The sequence below is a fragment of the Nomia melanderi genome, chromosome 1 (assembly GCF_051020985.1).
Source record: "Nomia melanderi isolate GNS246 chromosome 1, iyNomMela1, whole genome shotgun sequence".
NCBI classification, from domain to species: Eukaryota; Metazoa; Arthropoda; class Insecta; order Hymenoptera; family Halictidae; genus Nomia; species Nomia melanderi.
The window spans coordinates 12,551,631-12,569,425 of record NC_134999.1 but is presented as its reverse complement, the minus strand read 5'-3'; positions in this window follow the sequence as shown (position 1 = coordinate 12,569,425).

Genomic DNA, 17,795 nt, shown 5'->3' with positions numbered 1-17,795 from the left:
AATTCCTTTGAATTCAAATGAAATATTCTTCTACTATCAAACGTTATACTTTAGAACAAACGTAAACATAGAACGTTCCTTGAATTCTTCTCTTTGCTCAGTAAATCGTTAATAGCAAAGTAGTTCTATCGATCATAGTTAAAAAATAAATCATAGGGCAAGGGTTGAAAAAAAACCTGTCACTTCTTCACACCTCGACATAAACATTGTGTGGGACGGATTTTATTCCTGGATATTATTGTCCACGCGATATTCGTTCTTCTGTACTAAACGATTTATTTGCTGTGCTCTATATACACAGTGTCGATGCCAGACTTTGCACTTCAATCTCTAAAGAAAATCTCCTCACGAAAAAAAAAATATATCTCCTTCTTTCTAACTCTCGTTCTCGCTTATATCTACTTCTATTCTACAAGGAGGAGTCGCAAAATCTTCCGCTGATTGGTGGACGCTGTTCGCATGGGTTTCCACCAATCAAAGAATTTTACAACTGACCACCTACTCTTCGCGCGCTTCTTCAGAGTAGGGATAGTTGTTAACTCAATTTTTTTAGGTGATGCAGCGGGGTATCTTCCAGGCCCAGTCCCAAGTGGCGAAAACCAGGCGCACGCTTTCTCGAACCTGAGCTGTAGCCCTTAACCCCTTGCCCTACAACAACGAGTGAGACTCGTGGTGAAGATTTTCAACATGATTCAACAAATATATATATTACTCAGTTCATTCGAATTCAAAGTAAATATTATTTCTCTGTAATCAACTATTATACTTAAAAGGAAATATAGTCATAAAATATGCTTAGAATTTTTCTTCTTTTCCAAAGAATTATTAATGACAAAGTAGCCGTATCGACCAGAGTTGAGAAAGAAATCATAGGCCAAGGGGTTAAGCAACCCAAAATTTATGATATCCACTAGTTTTGTTGAGGATTGCTGTGCTAGACTACGTGGACAAGTCTGTCAACCAAATGGCTAAAAAATCCTAAGGACACGTTCTCAAAAACAGCGTCTTACATTGTGCGTACCATAAATCTCACTGACTCTTGCACGCCGGAAGTTCTTCTTTTGGCGCTTTGTTAACCGCTACAATTGAAAGGGTGAAAGTGTGGATATGTATTTGCGAATCACCCTGTACATTTGCTAGTGCATATCACGCGAGGCCAACTCAATGTTTCGGCCATAAACAATGGCAGCAGTCGAGCCGAGGAGACGTGCACGAATGAAATTGAAGGGATAGCAGGGAAGAAGGGGGATGAAAACGGCCACTTTTAATTAGAATTAATTTCGAGACGGCCACAATCGAACCCTCGCCGCGCTATTTCATTAATCCTGAATCCCCCGTGGAGCAACTCCAGGCGCTGATTGAAAGTACTCCACCCATGATCGATGGATGATACCCCAATCCGGGGTGAAACCACTTCAACGAGAAACCGTGGCGTCGAATTAACCGGGCGCATTATCACGCGCGATTCGAGACCGCTAAGTGAATTTTTGGCGGCGAGGTTTCGGGTTCGGCGCGTTATTGGACCGTACTCAGTTCCACGGGACTGTGAATTGTTTATCCACGATGGTGAAACGGTGCACTAGGTGTCTATAAAGCTGGGGGCGCGAAAATTTTGTCGGAATTCGATTTCGATCAAACAAATGGGTGCTCGATGATCGGAGATTTTATTTTGTTTGATCATCGGAGAATTTATTTTATTACGTAATCTGAAAAAGTGAAAACTGAAAAACTGATGCTTGACGATTCGAGAGTCTTTTATTCTCTTCGAATTTGGTTCGTGGAAAATTTTAACGGGATTGCGAAGTGAATTTATTTCATTTGGTGATCTGAGGATTTATTTGATTTGGTGATCTGGAAAATTGATATTTGGTGATTTGAGAATTTATTACTATTTTTGAATTCGGTGGTTTGCTGGAAATGTGAATTTTATTGGGTTTTTAGGAAGTCTTGGAAGTCTTGGAAGTATAGCAATTCTTGGACTGCTTTTAACGTTTTCATTTTGTTTCTTTTGTAAGAATATTCTTTGAATCCTAGACAAATTTCATAACGGCGTGCCTCGTACTGTGCGCGGCGTACAATCGAAACGAGTCGATTAATGGAAACCAATGATGAAAGTTTCAATTCGATTCCCCGCAGAACTGTTCAACGGTGAAAGGTAATCAAAACTCTCGAATTAAAACATTTTCAAAAGGAGACATTTTGAATTGCTACACAAATTTTCGTTAAAACGTGACCATTGATGCAGCCATTTCACCGATACTCTGTAAAGAATGGAAAATGGCGAAACGCGAACGAACAACTCTTTCACCAAAAGTTAATATACTGAACAACCTATCAAAGGAATACTCTATAATAAACCCGAAAAAATCAGAAAGCATTGATAGGAACACGTACCAATAAAATTCATACCTTTCCACTTCTACACATAGTTATTAACTGTATCCGATTAATTAAATCCTACCTGAACTTCTTTCACAATAAATGAATCGTTAAAATGCGCTTCCCTTCCAATTAACATTCATTATAGCTATAAAAGGGAATATTAAACTGAAATTCGAACAAAACTCATATTATAACAAAGTAAACAAGATAATATTAAATAGTAGCTTTCATTATTACATCCATCTTTCATCGTGTCCCACTCAAATATCCTTTAATTAATTAATGACACGTATAAATACATCTGTTAAAACATTATTACAAACTGGCGTTTCCATTTCTGTTAATTTAATTTCCCTTGAAATTACACTTCATTCTTTTGTATCCCAACGAAATTGAGACTCTCAGTATTAATTTTTAATTAATATTGGAAAATGTTTGTACAACATTTCCCGCGGAAGTTATTAAAATTTCATCGTAGGTGTTTCACGTAGATTCCTCACGATAAGGAACACCATATTGATTTTCGTCCTCAGCATGCCATCTTCCTGTTCTCTTTAACCATTGTCCATCTCAGCCTCGCAGAAATTCCGGCGAAAATTACGAGAACAATCGGTCGGTACGGGCCGCGTGGCCGGCGCGTGCACGTCCGAGATATTTATTGATTTTTTCTTTCTTCACGGCTGAGTTGCAGCCGGCCGATGAAGGTCGGCGCATCGTCCGCCGCAAAAATCTGCTTAGCCGCTTTTTAATTAAAATTTTTCGGGCCACGACTCTGTCTCGATTTAATCGAAATTCCAGCCGCGTGACCACGAGATTCTCCGCTCCGCGAACCATCGATTCGCTCATTTATTACGACATTAATTACGTTTGCTACACAATGTCAACCTTAAAGCAGCGTTAAGAAGATTATTATGAATTATTATGAATTTATGGTGACCAATTGATTGCAACGTGTTATATTATTTTCACAATCAGCGGTGTGACATAAATAATATGTTATTTTAATATAGAACGTTTAAAAATTAATTGAGTAAAATATCGGATGCGGAAGACAATTCGTAATAAACGGATGGTGGTGTTTCGTGAGACTTTCGAACTTGGAATTTATTTGTTGAGATATTTTCTTTGTGGTTTAAGCTAACAATTAATAGAGATAAAGAAATTTTACGAATAATTTCCTGTTGGATAACAATGTAATTATAGATTTAAGTGGGGGATATTTAAACACGGTACACTAGAATTTTCAAGAATACTTGAGTTCATGCGACATTAAATATATACGTATATTGAATTGTAATTGTCAGGGGAAGGAGCTAATTGTTGGTTACAAAAATGGCTGCACTTCGGTGAATAATATCAAACACGAAACCCAGAAATGGAACATTGATGGGCATTCCCACCGCATAACGCCACTGTTGTTGATATCAAATTACATTTTCAACGCGTCAGCCAGCATGCACACGATGCCTGGCCACTTGTGCGGTTATATCACTGACAACTGCTCCAGTTTCTGTGTTTTCGAATCATGTCTGATTTATGATTGACTAGCTCACTTGAACATCGAGATTTCACCGCTTTGGAATCGGTAGACAATGATTTTGATTTAATTGTTGCAAAATTTTCTGCAATTACTTGTTCTATCTATTTCGGAAATTACAATAAATAACTAAATACGTTATTAACGAAAGAAAAATTAAAAAATCATTAATGGATACTTTGTTAAATAAACTGTCTCCTAAAGTGATTAGAGAAATTGCTTTTTTTAATAAAAATATGAATAAGAACTAAGTAAGTGTTGAATTAGAGTTAGAAAATTACTAACATGTTTCATCCATTTGCTATGATTTAAGGGCCATATTTTAATGTAACATGAGAGTTTGCGTTATGGTTAATTAGTAACACAGCTAAATCATCCTAATGGCGTAATAGAGATGCCTGTTAGTGGAAAATTGAATTAAAACGATTCTCCTCGTAATTCATCTCACGCAGCCTAGCGATTTCCTCGTGTTATTTATTTATGGATTTCGCTGCAGCTAATCAGACAAAAGTATATCACTTCCACAATCAAATCAAATAACAAATAAATCATGAGTAAATTACATAAAGGTAATTTATGCATCCCCTTTTACAGAAATTTAAATACTTGGATTACATTGAGATTAAAGGAATCAATGAAGCTGAAATAATTAAATACTTAACAATAAATTAATGGAACATAAAATCAAGCAGTCATTACAGAAATTTAATTCTTACTTAATTAATTTTCAAAGGATTATAAAATGATTTGCAAAGCGTGGTGAAATACAATACATACGATTGTAATGAATTCTAAAGTAACGAATTAAACAGACACACAAGTTAAAATAATTCTCCTTTCTAACTTTCGGTGGATTATTTCGAGAAATCACAGAAATGACATAACAACAAATGAACCTTGTAGATGTTAATGAAAGAAAGGGATTTGAAGGAGTCGGGGATTTAAGAATCCCTCTGGAAATTTTCTCTAATACTTCCAGAGCTGCATTCTTTTCTCTCCCTTTCTCTTCTCAACCGCAGTAGCCAAAAGTCCCCAATTACGGAAACCCGCTAAGTAGGTCGACATGTACTTCAACCGCGATATTAATTTTCCCTGTGGCTGTGTGCGCGTTTTGTAACTGGGCTGCCCACGCTTCGAAAACAACCGAATGTAACGCTAATTGATCAGACCCCCACCCACACCACCGCTCAACTGGTTGCGGAATGAACAAACGGTATTAACTTACCATTTTAATTTCGAAAGAGATAACTTCCGCCAATGTAAATACAAGTCAATACTTCTGTCTGATAGACTGCTGTAAATTATGGATTAATTTTTGCAATAAAATTTTCAATAAGTATATATTTCATTGTTCTCTTTTACCAATAATGAATTAAGACAATCTACCCTTGGAAGAATGAACCTGGCGATCGTTCAATTAGGATTCGTAGCGATGAAAGAATGCTAGGGTCAAAGCCTCATTGGAGCAAAGTGTCTAGCTATGTAATTAATGACATGGCCAGGCCACTTTTTCCTCAGATCAGGTCTAGATAAAGATATCTAGGTGACATGGAAGAAAAAGCGAAGATCCTTTTGCCTGAAAATCTGTTTGATCCTTGAATCCTGGCAGACTGGTACTGATGGCACTCTTAAGTCTATATTGCTTCTTTTTCTTCTTTCTTGTCAATATTAGTTCTACACTTTTTAACAAACTTTTCCTTAAGTAGAAAATTATTTAATAGAAACGTATTCCAAGAAACTAACTGCGAAAGAATATTTAAAAATATAATTATCTTGAATAATTTGAAAGAATGTACCAATAGAATGAAATTAGCTTTAGCGTTTTTGAAGTAGACGTTGGCCTTAGAAAGTATGGTCAGATAATTTATTATAAATCGCTGAAAGGTGCAAATAACCGAAGAATAGAGGTGGACAAAGCATGATCGCTTGATCGAGTGAAAGCCTGTCGGACGCAAGCGTATCGACTCGTTGTTTGCGCGACGTCTCAGAACTTTCCTGAAAGCACGTGTCGCGGAGCTTCCAGCGATTTATGCATTAATAGCTGAAAGCCACGGAATACTCATCGGCTCTCCCTCTTGGCGGTCTTTCCCTCCTTTTAACTGTTCATTAACTATTTATATCCCCGTTTCTCTGTTGCAGCATGTATCATCGCGTGTTCTTGGTCACTGGCTCCGTTCACGTACCACGTGCATCAGCATTCTTAGCAGGAACTAACGCGTGAAATTTTATTTTCATCGTTCAATGACTGTAACCCTCATTTTTCATTAATAAACTAAATCAATTCTTTTGAAGACTCTTGCGATCTATAAAGTCGACAATTCTAAGCAGTTGAAACCTTAAATTACAATAAATTACAAAAATATAACCTACGCAACCATTCAAAATTCAAAATTCAAAATTATCTACATAATATACATTCTGCGAACAAACTCTCACATTGTATTAACCCCTATTTACTCCTGCTACTAAGCTCGCGTAATATTTTACTATCGACGATTTGAAAGAAGTGCAATAAAATTTTCCATTCTACTTCAAGTGAAAATTTCACTTGAAGATAATACATTGTTAATAGCAGAACAGTGTGTTTTAATCCGTGGGTAAGGAACAACAACAGTCTAGAAATCTTCATCACGAGTCTCGCTCATTGAACGCCAAGGGAATAATAATTATCTTCAGTAATTAAGAAAATTAAAAAACATTCTATTATAACATTTTAAAATTCGAAGCTGCCGGTTACCAGAATAACGATTGTGAACCAGTATCACGGCATAAAAGCATTTCGTGGCGTCGGAGAGATCGAAGGAGCACGGACGCGAGACATCGGAGGAAACCGTTTTCCCGAATCGAGGAATTGATTCGGCCAGCCGGGAACGGTCGCCACTTTGTACCCGCGAAACGTGCGCAAGGGCTCGCCGATTGAAAACCAATGGCGGGATAATCCGAGAAGTCGAGAGCGATAATATCGCGAACGGCCGCGAATATTCCGCGGCGAAACTGGCGTCGTGAAATATTTCCTGGGAAGACGGTCCCGCTGAAATGTACTTGATACGGGCCGATAAATGTGATGAGAAACGATCCCCCCCGGGACGGGGGATCGTCCTTGCAGCCGCCGTCGTTTCAAACCACCCTTAAACCACCCTTACCGCCACCGCCGATCCCATTCAACGCGTCTCATCCGCGATTGGATGACTCCTTTTCGACTGATGGAGGAATTTTTACGTCCTCAACGCAAATTCCATACGGCAAGTAGAACGTGCAAATATGCCAGCTGACTGTGTACACTGTGGTCGAGAAGTTTTGGAGCAGTCGTATTTGTTATACAGTGGGAAGGAGTTTCGTCGAGTTTCGGGGGGATTGTTTGATCTTGTTTTGGAGTTGATTAGGTTGAGGGTAATTTAATGAATTCTTTTGCATGGTGATTGTAACTATAATTGCGAATTAATAACTGTGAATGAGATAAAAGTATAAATTAAATATGGAAAGGAAGTGGATCAATAGTTTTCTAGCTTGGGAATTATTGTTTGAGACATTCGATATAAATCTAAGAGTTGCTAAAATAAGAATCTAATGAGTCTTTGTATGTAATATTGATAATCACGATTAGTTATTTCTCTTTAGATTGTAGAATAGATTGATATTTCGAAGATTGACTTGTTTAATCCGTTGACCTAGAACATCGTGTCACACTCGTGACGAAACTTTTTCACTGAATTTGATAGAATAAGTGTTATTTATTTCTTTCAAATATGAATTAAAGATTGTCTTTCTATTATGAATCGTTAACCTTTGAAGTAAACGTAGACATAGGATGAGTGTCAACGTCTGCTTCTTTTCTAAACAATTACGAACAATAAGATCTGGTTAACATGGTTAAGACATAAATCATTGAAAGCTAAAAACTTAGTTTTGGCGAAAGCTAAACTCCAAGGCTGTTATCGTTATGTTATAATAAACAGAAGAAAGGAATGAAATAGATGTATTTCCGCGAATCACAAATGCGAGAGTTAAATGTTACTTACTGTGTCTAATCACCGGAGCTACGTAAACGAGGAGAATAACAAATGTCGGATGGAAATGCGTGTATCGTCGAGAAAAATATGTTCAGCTTTGTCAGGACATTGTTCCCGTTCGTGTTTGTTTGGACAGTTGTCTGCTCGTCGACGGAAACAACAGATTCAAAGAAAGAATGACGAACGAATGGACGCAACCGGTAGAATTATTCCAAGAATATTCGCGCACACGCAGGAAATACTATTGAATAATAATCGCCATTGTACACGGTACGCGCACCGTGTTAACTCCGAGACGATCAAAAGGACGTATTGTATTTATTATGTCGGAGCCACTGCAAGGGGACGCGGCGAAGGAATAACCGCGAAACGGTATCAGGTTTCCGTTCACTCAAACGAACAAGTAGTTCGCATGCAAATTAGATTGTTCGACCCCGAGCATTCATTCTGCATTGAGCTAAAATTTCATAATTAATAGTTCACTTGAACAATATCCTTGTTTATTAGCGTGTCAGAGCAGTTCTGCCATTGTACGCCTGGAGATTCGAGGAAATTTTGTATGCAGTTTTTATTTCTTAAAACCCAACGTGTGCACCAATAAGCTGTTTCTTGGGGAATTCAGTTTAACGGTCATGGTAAAATTACGAAATTCATTTTAGATTTACTGGTATATTGAAGTTTTAAATTTACATATCTGTTATAATATCCCACAGTAAAGTTAACAATTAATTTTGACGAACTAGTCTAACTGTTTCATCCCAATGTCAAAATTCAGATAAGTCTTAAAAAATTCTATTCATTTCAACGAATTCATAATACTTGGCATATACAAAAATATATAGGAAGTATAGTTAGAGCCTTCCTAATTGTAACTAAATAATTTCTTCACCAAATAAACGAGTACCCATAAAACATTCAAAGCTCTCAATTGTCAGACACCCGAGGATTAACAATACCATGCAAATTTTACAAGCCGTGTTATATTTATGATCGACGAGTCCCAGCGAATTTGGTTAACAGATTAAAAACCGCCTTGCATAAATATACATGTCCCATTTACCCGGCTCTGTGAACCGAGAAACTTTTCACGTCTCCTCTCCAATTCAGCGTCCTCGTTCCTGAATGGCGCCAATAACGCAACACCAAACACCAGCCGCGGTCGTTTCTCGCCACGATAAGACCGTATTTCCTGTCGGGTACGTCGAAGGATCGGAATAACTCCTTTAATTCGGTATTTCCGTGGCACGGTCCCCAGCGTGCCGTATGTAAATCCGGCCATCCGCCATGACAGCTGCTCGAGAGAGCCGTTCCTTGATCCTGTCTCTGGAAGTTCCACGACTCTACCGAACACTGCGTCACGGCGCATTTCGGCTAGATCGATGATAATAACCGCCATGAATTGTCCCCGCCAGCGTACTTTATTGTTGGCCGAGTTTCGGGCACTCGGATGTCTCGCGACGAGGACATTTCCATTCGAGAACACTTTATTTAGGGCCTTAGCACGCTTAGGACTTAGGCATTTATCTGAACAAACTTCAACGCGAATTGAATGTTCCGTTGAAATAATATTTTCTATCTTTCAGTCTAATGAAAACCTTTCCGTTGTATTTTTAAGCGATTTCGTGGGAATCACTGGATCGTTGAATGAAATTTTATTGAATCGTGATCAATATTTTCGAAGCAATTGTAGTTAGATAATAGGTACTGCTACAATAAGAACGTAGAAATGAGTTTTAGTATTGCATTGTTGAATTCAACTTTATTGAACTATGCACTATGGTACTGTTTTATATTGCTAGGAAATTAAGAATGATTTTATAGGACAGAATTTTAATTTCAAACAACGACATAATCGTTCGTTGAATCGTGAAGAATTGATATGCTACGGATTATTTTGGAAAATATCGAGAATGGAATGAACGAGAATAATTATTATTTTCGGATGAAAATCTGAACGTTTTTGAAGAGCTTGTTATGCTTCCTATATGTCGAAGCTTAAATAATTGCAAACTATTTTATGGAAATGATGAGTACACGGATTTGTACGAGGTTTGTTTTAAAATGTTTCAAAATACTTTTCCGACAGTTTCGAGGTATGGTCGTGAATCCTGATTGTATTAAATTGTTAATTACATGCTGGGGATGCTGGTCCATCCTTTGTCTTAACATCAATTTGTTCGCCTGTGGCAGACCTAAGCTCGCCGGATGAAGCTTTCAATATTAAAGCTGCACTTTCCGTCTCTCCACTGACAATATATTGGAAGCCGGACTACCGGAATGCTTGACCTTACCGGTTCCGCATAACTTTAGCTGGCGGCATTGTTCAGAAGCATCTTCAAAGGTTTCGTAAGTAGATTGGTGCTCGAAACCGCTTCGTTGTGGTGGTAATGCAATATAAATTATTGGTACCGCTCTCAAAGTGGCGAAATCTACTTAACGGAGGGAGCATCCTAGGAGTAACTGATGAAAACAACGAATCGCGTTCGAATCAGTATCCTTTCATTCGTTTCAAAGTATGTTTGTCAATTACATTTCATAATATATGTTGGGGGTCGCGGTCTATCTCGTGAATGATTTAGAACTCGCGACCTAGCGAAAATATAGTGGACTGTATTTGTACAACTTAGCCGGTTTACAAGTTTTCGAAGTGTGTCTTTTCTAGTCGGTGGTTGCTATACGAATGCTTTTCGAACTCGCGAGTGCTTCTCAGCTGCCCCTTGGAATTTGCGATTGTCCACTGATTGGTTCTTCCAATTTTTGGGAAAGTCCAATCAGCGAACCTAAGTTAGAAGGCACCCCTTCCTTTACGCCCTCGGCGTGTTTCCTTGAGGAAGGGGTCGTGAGATTTTCCAAGGGGGGAGAGACTCTAGAATTCGGCGATGGTGGACGACGCATCTGGTCAACACCCTGACCCTGCATCGGCCACGGAAACCGTTGGGCGACTCATGGTTCTTGCTGACATGCTCAGGCCGTGAAGGTTTACAGCAGGGCAATAACTATTGAGACCAACGAAAAATGCGTGCAAGAAACTAAAGGTATCGACAAATGCTACGACAAAGAGTAAAAATTGTAAAGAGCGTACCATCCGGCGAGTGTCGTCCAGATGGCAAAGAGAAACTAAATTTACGAATTCTCAAAAATAGCTGTGCTTCTAATCCCTACCATAAACCCCGTACAAATCGGCCCGAACAATATATACACTGCAATAAGAATCTTCAAGCACTGCAATACTTACAATTATTCAAGCAATTGTCACTGTATTTTTCATATCTGTCAACAACAATAAACTAAATCCTATATCCACTGTAAATTATAAATGTCCACATTGACAAAATAGAATTTACTATCCGTTAACGTGAACAGAATAATATTCATACTTTTCCATTGATCAATCCTTAATTACCAAGAAAAATGTCAACTGTCATCTCTTTTTTCCTTTCAAAATCTTAGCATTTTTAACGAAGCAGATCCAATTACTTCAATTAATTAAATTCAACTTGAAATCTTTGTCTCGAGTCCAACTCAAACGATGAAGTTTATTTAATAGACGTTTGTCGAGGGCAAAGGGAAACGACAGCATTCGGCGGTTGGGATATTAGTAAATCGATCAATCGCACAATGCCCCCGTTAATTACATTACCTAAGCCGTCATTGACAACGACGAAAGCTCTTCGGAGCTCGTGCCGGCTTTCGACCGCGGGGCAGCTTTACTTTTCTCACATTATCTCAATTATCGCCACAAAGGCGTTCCCCGTGATTAAACGGCGAGTGTCTTCGAATTTCAACGATCTATTACAAGAACCCTGGAACGGAGGAACAGATTGCCGGTAATGCGACTCGCTTTGAGACGCTCTCAGCTCGTCAGGATGCACGGCGTCGCACGTCTCGCCATATCGACACGATCCTTGGTATGGTTAAAAGCGTACTTCCGTAACCGCTCGGGTGTCCCGCGACCCACGCCAAATAATTACAGTGGGATCCCGTATAACGTGATTAAAAAACGTTTCAGAAGTACCTATGAAAAAAAGGAATTGAACGCGACTGATAAATGATTAAAAAATAATGATAAAGATGAGCTTCTTTATAAGAATATAATACGAGCAGAGAAAACAGTTGGATTAATATAAAAAAAAGGAATTTAACGCGACTGATAAATGTTTGAAAAATAATGATAAAAATGAAATACTTCATAAGAAAGTAATACGAGCAGAAAGAAAAGTTGAGCTTGTATCATGAAAGGGAATTTAACGCAAGATGCGTAAACGTGAAATCCTTCTAAGACAGAACTCTTTAATAATGCATTTATAAGAATTTTGAAAAACAAAATGGCACAGTGTATAAAATATTCAAAGTATTTTTTATAATAATTATTGAAAAAACGTTTTCTATCGTAATATTATATTTCTAATTATATCTTTAATCATTTATATCGCAATATTTCAGTTTGCATTAATGCAAACTTTCGTCTTAAGCAGATCTGAAGATCTGCAGTTTAAACTGTCAAATTGAATGTAATACTTTTAATATTATTATTAGTCAATTGTTATTGTTATCGAGTATATGCATGCGTCTTGATATTTGTACTACCTGACATAAGATGAAAATTTGAAAAGAATTGTGAACGTTATTGCTGAAAAAATTATTTTTAGATAGATTAAAAATAGATCAAATTTCGTGAATATGAAAGAAATATAATAGAATAATTAACGACGGTTTAAAAAAGGAGTAATTAAATAAGAGTAATCTCATTTGAAAAATATATATAACGTAAAATGTGTAAATATATGATAAATTGAATAAGTATTTTTAATTGAATATGGAATAAATTAGTATTCACTTGTACCCGAAGATTACGAAATTTATTAAGTGGAAAGGGAATATCTCCCCCGAGATCGTCGCGTCAAAATGGACACGATTCCACGGATTTTTTGCGCAAGGAACAAATCCAATCGTTTCCGTTCGGTCGACGAGAATTTCTCGTTTTTTTTTTGGTCTAAATTGAAAAGTCGAACCGCCCACCCCCTCGACGTGAGAGAACTGAATCGGTGCTTTTTGCTCCTGAAGGCGGAAAATGAGACGACCCTGTAATGTGGAAGGCTTGTCCGAATGTTTTCCGTCTGTCGCGCTTCGAATCGTTGATTCTATATTTTTCAGTCGAGGGAAATTGAGATTGCTTGTAAAGCTTTTTCCTCCCTTCCGTCGTGAATTGAATAAATAGTGGTGAAAAATGTTGGAGTACAGCATTAGATACGTATTTTCTGCGTGCAGTGGAAAGATAACAGAAATCTTCCGAATTTTAACGATTCTCTCTTCTTTGGGAATAATCATATTAATATAGTGCTCGAGAAACAAATAAACGTTCCATTTCAGACAAATGTTTATATGAACATAGCCTTTTATTATATTATTATATAATGTTAATTCCATGTTAATACGAGTAAGATCTATTTAACCAGTTACAATACAAAAGATTGCTAATTTATGAGTGCATAACTGTATCCTTAAAGAAACCAATTGAAAGAAAAATTACAGTTACAAGAAACAACAAAATTTCTCTTAACATCAACAACATCTTTAGATATCTAAGCTGTTTTTCGAAGAGAAAATCCTCGCACTGTAATCGCATTAAAATATTCATCACACGTATCATCTCGTTAATTAACGTAGCAAATCGTACTTTCAACGAAATTGTTTCGCTACCCGCGCATGAGAACAGCGCCGGATTATCGGACGACAAAGAACGACAGGCAAAACTCACCTTAATCGACGATAATGCTGACGCAGGAAACGGAACAGACGTTTCATCCCGTATTTGACAGACGGGATCAACGCACGGATCGCCGGGATTCGCGACACGGAACAACCGAAAGCTATCGAGACGCCGGATCGATCGAACCCGGAACTTTTTATCCTTGTTCCGTCATGGAACCGTTCGATCCCCCGTAGCAAGCTTCAATCGTCAAACGCGTCATCCCGAGGGATACAACTTTTCATTCAACATTCGAATATTTCCAGCGGCAGGGCACGATACACAAAAATCACGACCATTAAGGGGTGACCATCATTCACCCGCATTTATTTTTCACAAAAGAACGATCCAATCGACAAACGTAGTCGATCGAAGTGTCAAATTCAAGCCGGCGAAAATAAACTGGAACGGAAGTCTACAGGACGATCGAGGCAACACACTCCACCAGACGAAACTGTCGATTCAATCACCCTCTACTTCACTGCGACACATTGCACCCCCGAGGAACCGAGACAGTTTAACTTTTCTCCTTCGCACTCATCCCCTTTGAGTATCTCGCTCAGCGACGACAGAATTTTATGTGTCAAATTTTATAGTCTGATCAGCTGGGTCGCTAAATGTAGCGTTAGGTTGAAAACGTCCGATCGATTTTCTGGGGGGATCAATTAATATGAAAATCGTTCCTGAGAGTGGAACACGTCCAAAAATATTCTTTCAAAATTCTTCCAGAATTTCCGCTCATTCCCGCAACAGAGAACGGTTTGGCAGCTTCGACCACGCGCAACTGAGCCACCGGAGTACCCGAAGGGGTTGCGCGGGAAAATCAGCCGGGGGTTGTCGAGGGAACGATGCGCAAGGGAGCACGAAGCCTGGCCTGATAGGCTGCGTGGCGGCGTTGTTGCTGTCTGCGGAGACACTACGGGCCGACGTCGCGCCCAACCCCCGGGTCTCCGACTCCCAACCCCCTCGGCACTGTCGACTGTGCCACCGAAATCCAGCCTCCCTCTTTTGCCTTTCCATTCACGAGAAACTGTTCGATTTTCACGGGAATTTCAGTTCTTAACACTGAGTTTAGAGATTTATTAGGTTTCATGTATGAAGGATTGTAAATCAGTGACATTTAAATATTAACAAATAATTCGTAAATATAGAAATTAAATATTTATATATTAAGGAAGTAGTTCATATGAAAATTGTAGCAGTCAATTTTTCTCGGTTTCTTCACATATTCGTAGTATTCGAGTGAAACTATTTTCAAAATCATTTTGTATGTTTGATACTTTTAAAGTATTAATAATTGGAAAATGAGGTTAAAGAATTGTAGCTGGGTTTAAGATTCGATTTCGTGTGATAATTAAATTTCTTTTTAATTCCTTCTGTATAATACTTATTTTTCATTTTTCGTAATATTATTTTACATGAATATCATTTGTCCGTTCATAGTTGATACAGATAGAAACGACCAATCTTGACCTCTTTGGTAAGTGCAGGTTCATCTTCGAAAGGACCAACTTGAAACTTGTCCAACTTCCGATATAGGAAATTGAAGTTCGAAGCCTGCGCATTAACAAGCAAGTGGTCAGATTCAAAAGGAGTCATGTTTACCCATTGAAAATCCTGGCCGATCTTCGAGGATAACCGAGGTTTAAACTGGTTTCAATTTATTAATATGCTAGTAGCCCAGACATACACCGGAAAACAGGAATATTTATTAATCTTTCGAAATGAATATTTTATAAAAGGTAATTTCATCCTGTCTACCCCTAAAATTGGTCGTAAGGAAATCGCAAGTTTCAGGTACACCTTGTGCCCATTTCTGAAATGAAATTTTCATGAGGACATCTCCTTTTCCTCATCAAGTAAAGTTCGCGAAAGTTATGAGGTCTTTTCTATGTTTCTAAAAAAAATAATGCTTCCAGACGCAAATTCTTATTCAGTCTAAAAGGGATTCTCCAAGATTTTCGCCTAGCACGTTCATCAACGTCATCTGAGCCGAAATTCATCCGAGCCTAAAAGAGTCGCATCCATGTTTTCGGTCCACTTTTCCCTCAGCATTTCTCTGAACACTCGACGATCTCTGCCGTCCTCATTCATTTCACTGTTAGATTTGTTTTTCCGTTGTTGTTTTTTCCCTTTCGCCATCTCTCCTCGTCCCTCTTTTCTTTTGCAGCTCGCAACACTGTCCACCAACCTCGAGCACTTTTGTACTCGTTTATGCGGCCGCTGCATTTTTCATCCCCCGCCGCCGGGTTAATGAATGTCGCTGTAAAACAGAAAGTGCACCGCGAATTTATCGCGGCGGTGCGGTTATCTCTGCCGTTGCTCCGAACATCCGGAACCACCGTGAATCGTTGAAACGAGGATTTCTGGTCGCGATCGATGCCTTAAAATTCTATGCCCTACTTATCGTTAATGTTCGATCGATATATGTGCAGAGTACACGGAGAATAACGACCGTATGACACTCGTTTGGATATTCTATCCAACATCTTGTTAACGTAACATTTTTCGAGGTCTCAGCGATGAACATTTTTTTAGTTCTTAAAGATCGGGTTTGTATCGTTAAAAATATTGACGGCATCATTAGAATATGTGTTTTTCAACCTTCATATTTTGTTGGGTATTATCCTTTTCAGATCAGAATTTCATGTGGAATAATTTAAACTATTTTGTTGTTGCTTCACGGTTGAATTTTTAAAAATATTATGTTAAATATTGAAGCTTACAGTATTTCATTAATACGGAATAAAATATACTTAACTAGCGTATATTGGAAAAATATATGGCGGACCCGATGGACTTAATTGAAAGCAATCGACACACTTCTATTTCAGTGAACAGTAAAACGATATCAATTGATTTTTTGTCAGTGTTGCGAGAAATCGTTGGAAAAGACATCTGTCAATATTGTTCCCATACCTCATCATTAGTACATAAATTTGTAAATAACAATATTTTTTTCATATCTGTAACAACATATGTTAAATGTATAATAGAAACTTTATAAATAATATCATTAATAAAGCATTGACTATAACTCACTCAAGCAAATATATAACCACCAGTGATTCAAAAATGAATAAAAACCAGGATATTAAAAATGCAAATCGAACAAATTAAGAATTCAATAACATGCAGATATTAAAATTAGCAAACCCCTTAAAATTCAATAAAATCGTTTTCCAAAGTGTAAGAAGGTAACTCTATCTAAAAGTAAAATGCAATAACAACTTTACATAATATCAGATACTAAGTAAAGACACCGAACATAGTAACAGATTAACAAAATAATAACAAAGACTAACTACAAGTTCAACAGCAAACAATAAATCAAGCATGACTACAAACTATTTCGAGTTTAACTACCATAATTCCAAGTAACAAAGCCCAAACAAGCATAAAACGAAGCTACCCAACAGTACAGTTCAAAATGTCGTAGAACTATGTCAACGGCCGCATTAAACTTTCAATCGCGTTCAAAACGTGTAAGCTGGACACATTGCCAAGTACCGTCGTTTTTATTATTCAAGAACCGCGGAAACTTTCGCGTCTACGCATAATTGCCGTGGTTCGCGTGAGAGAAGCTACCGAGCTGGCCGATAATTTCGCGGGAACTTTCATCCTCGTTTTCAGAAGCGGTTACCGAGCTAGCCGTAGCTAATGACAGAATTTTAAATCTCTTGTAGGAATGACGGTAGCTTCGTGTCGGGATAATTGCGCGGCATAATTTCGAGCTGGAAGTTTCACGCCTCGTGAAAAGACGTGTCCGCGTCGGAACACGGAAATCTGTGATGCAGTCCCCGCGATACTTCACGGACCATGTATTGTCACAGTTCGCTTGCCAGGACAGTTTCCGGTTGCCTAATCGCGCACAAACACTAATGTCCGCCATGATTACTGGCGTTCCTTGCAATTCACGCTGTCACACGATACCCGTGCACTCGCCATTAAAGCGCGGGAAAAAAAGTTCACCAGCCACGCGGTCGTTACGTGTCCGCCGCCGCCGTCGGTGTTTTGCTGTCCCGATAAACGATCCTGTTAACACTTCGCCCGGCGGAGGTTATTTAGTGATTTTTCTCTTCAACACTAGATCCACCGAGCGTTTAACACGATTAAC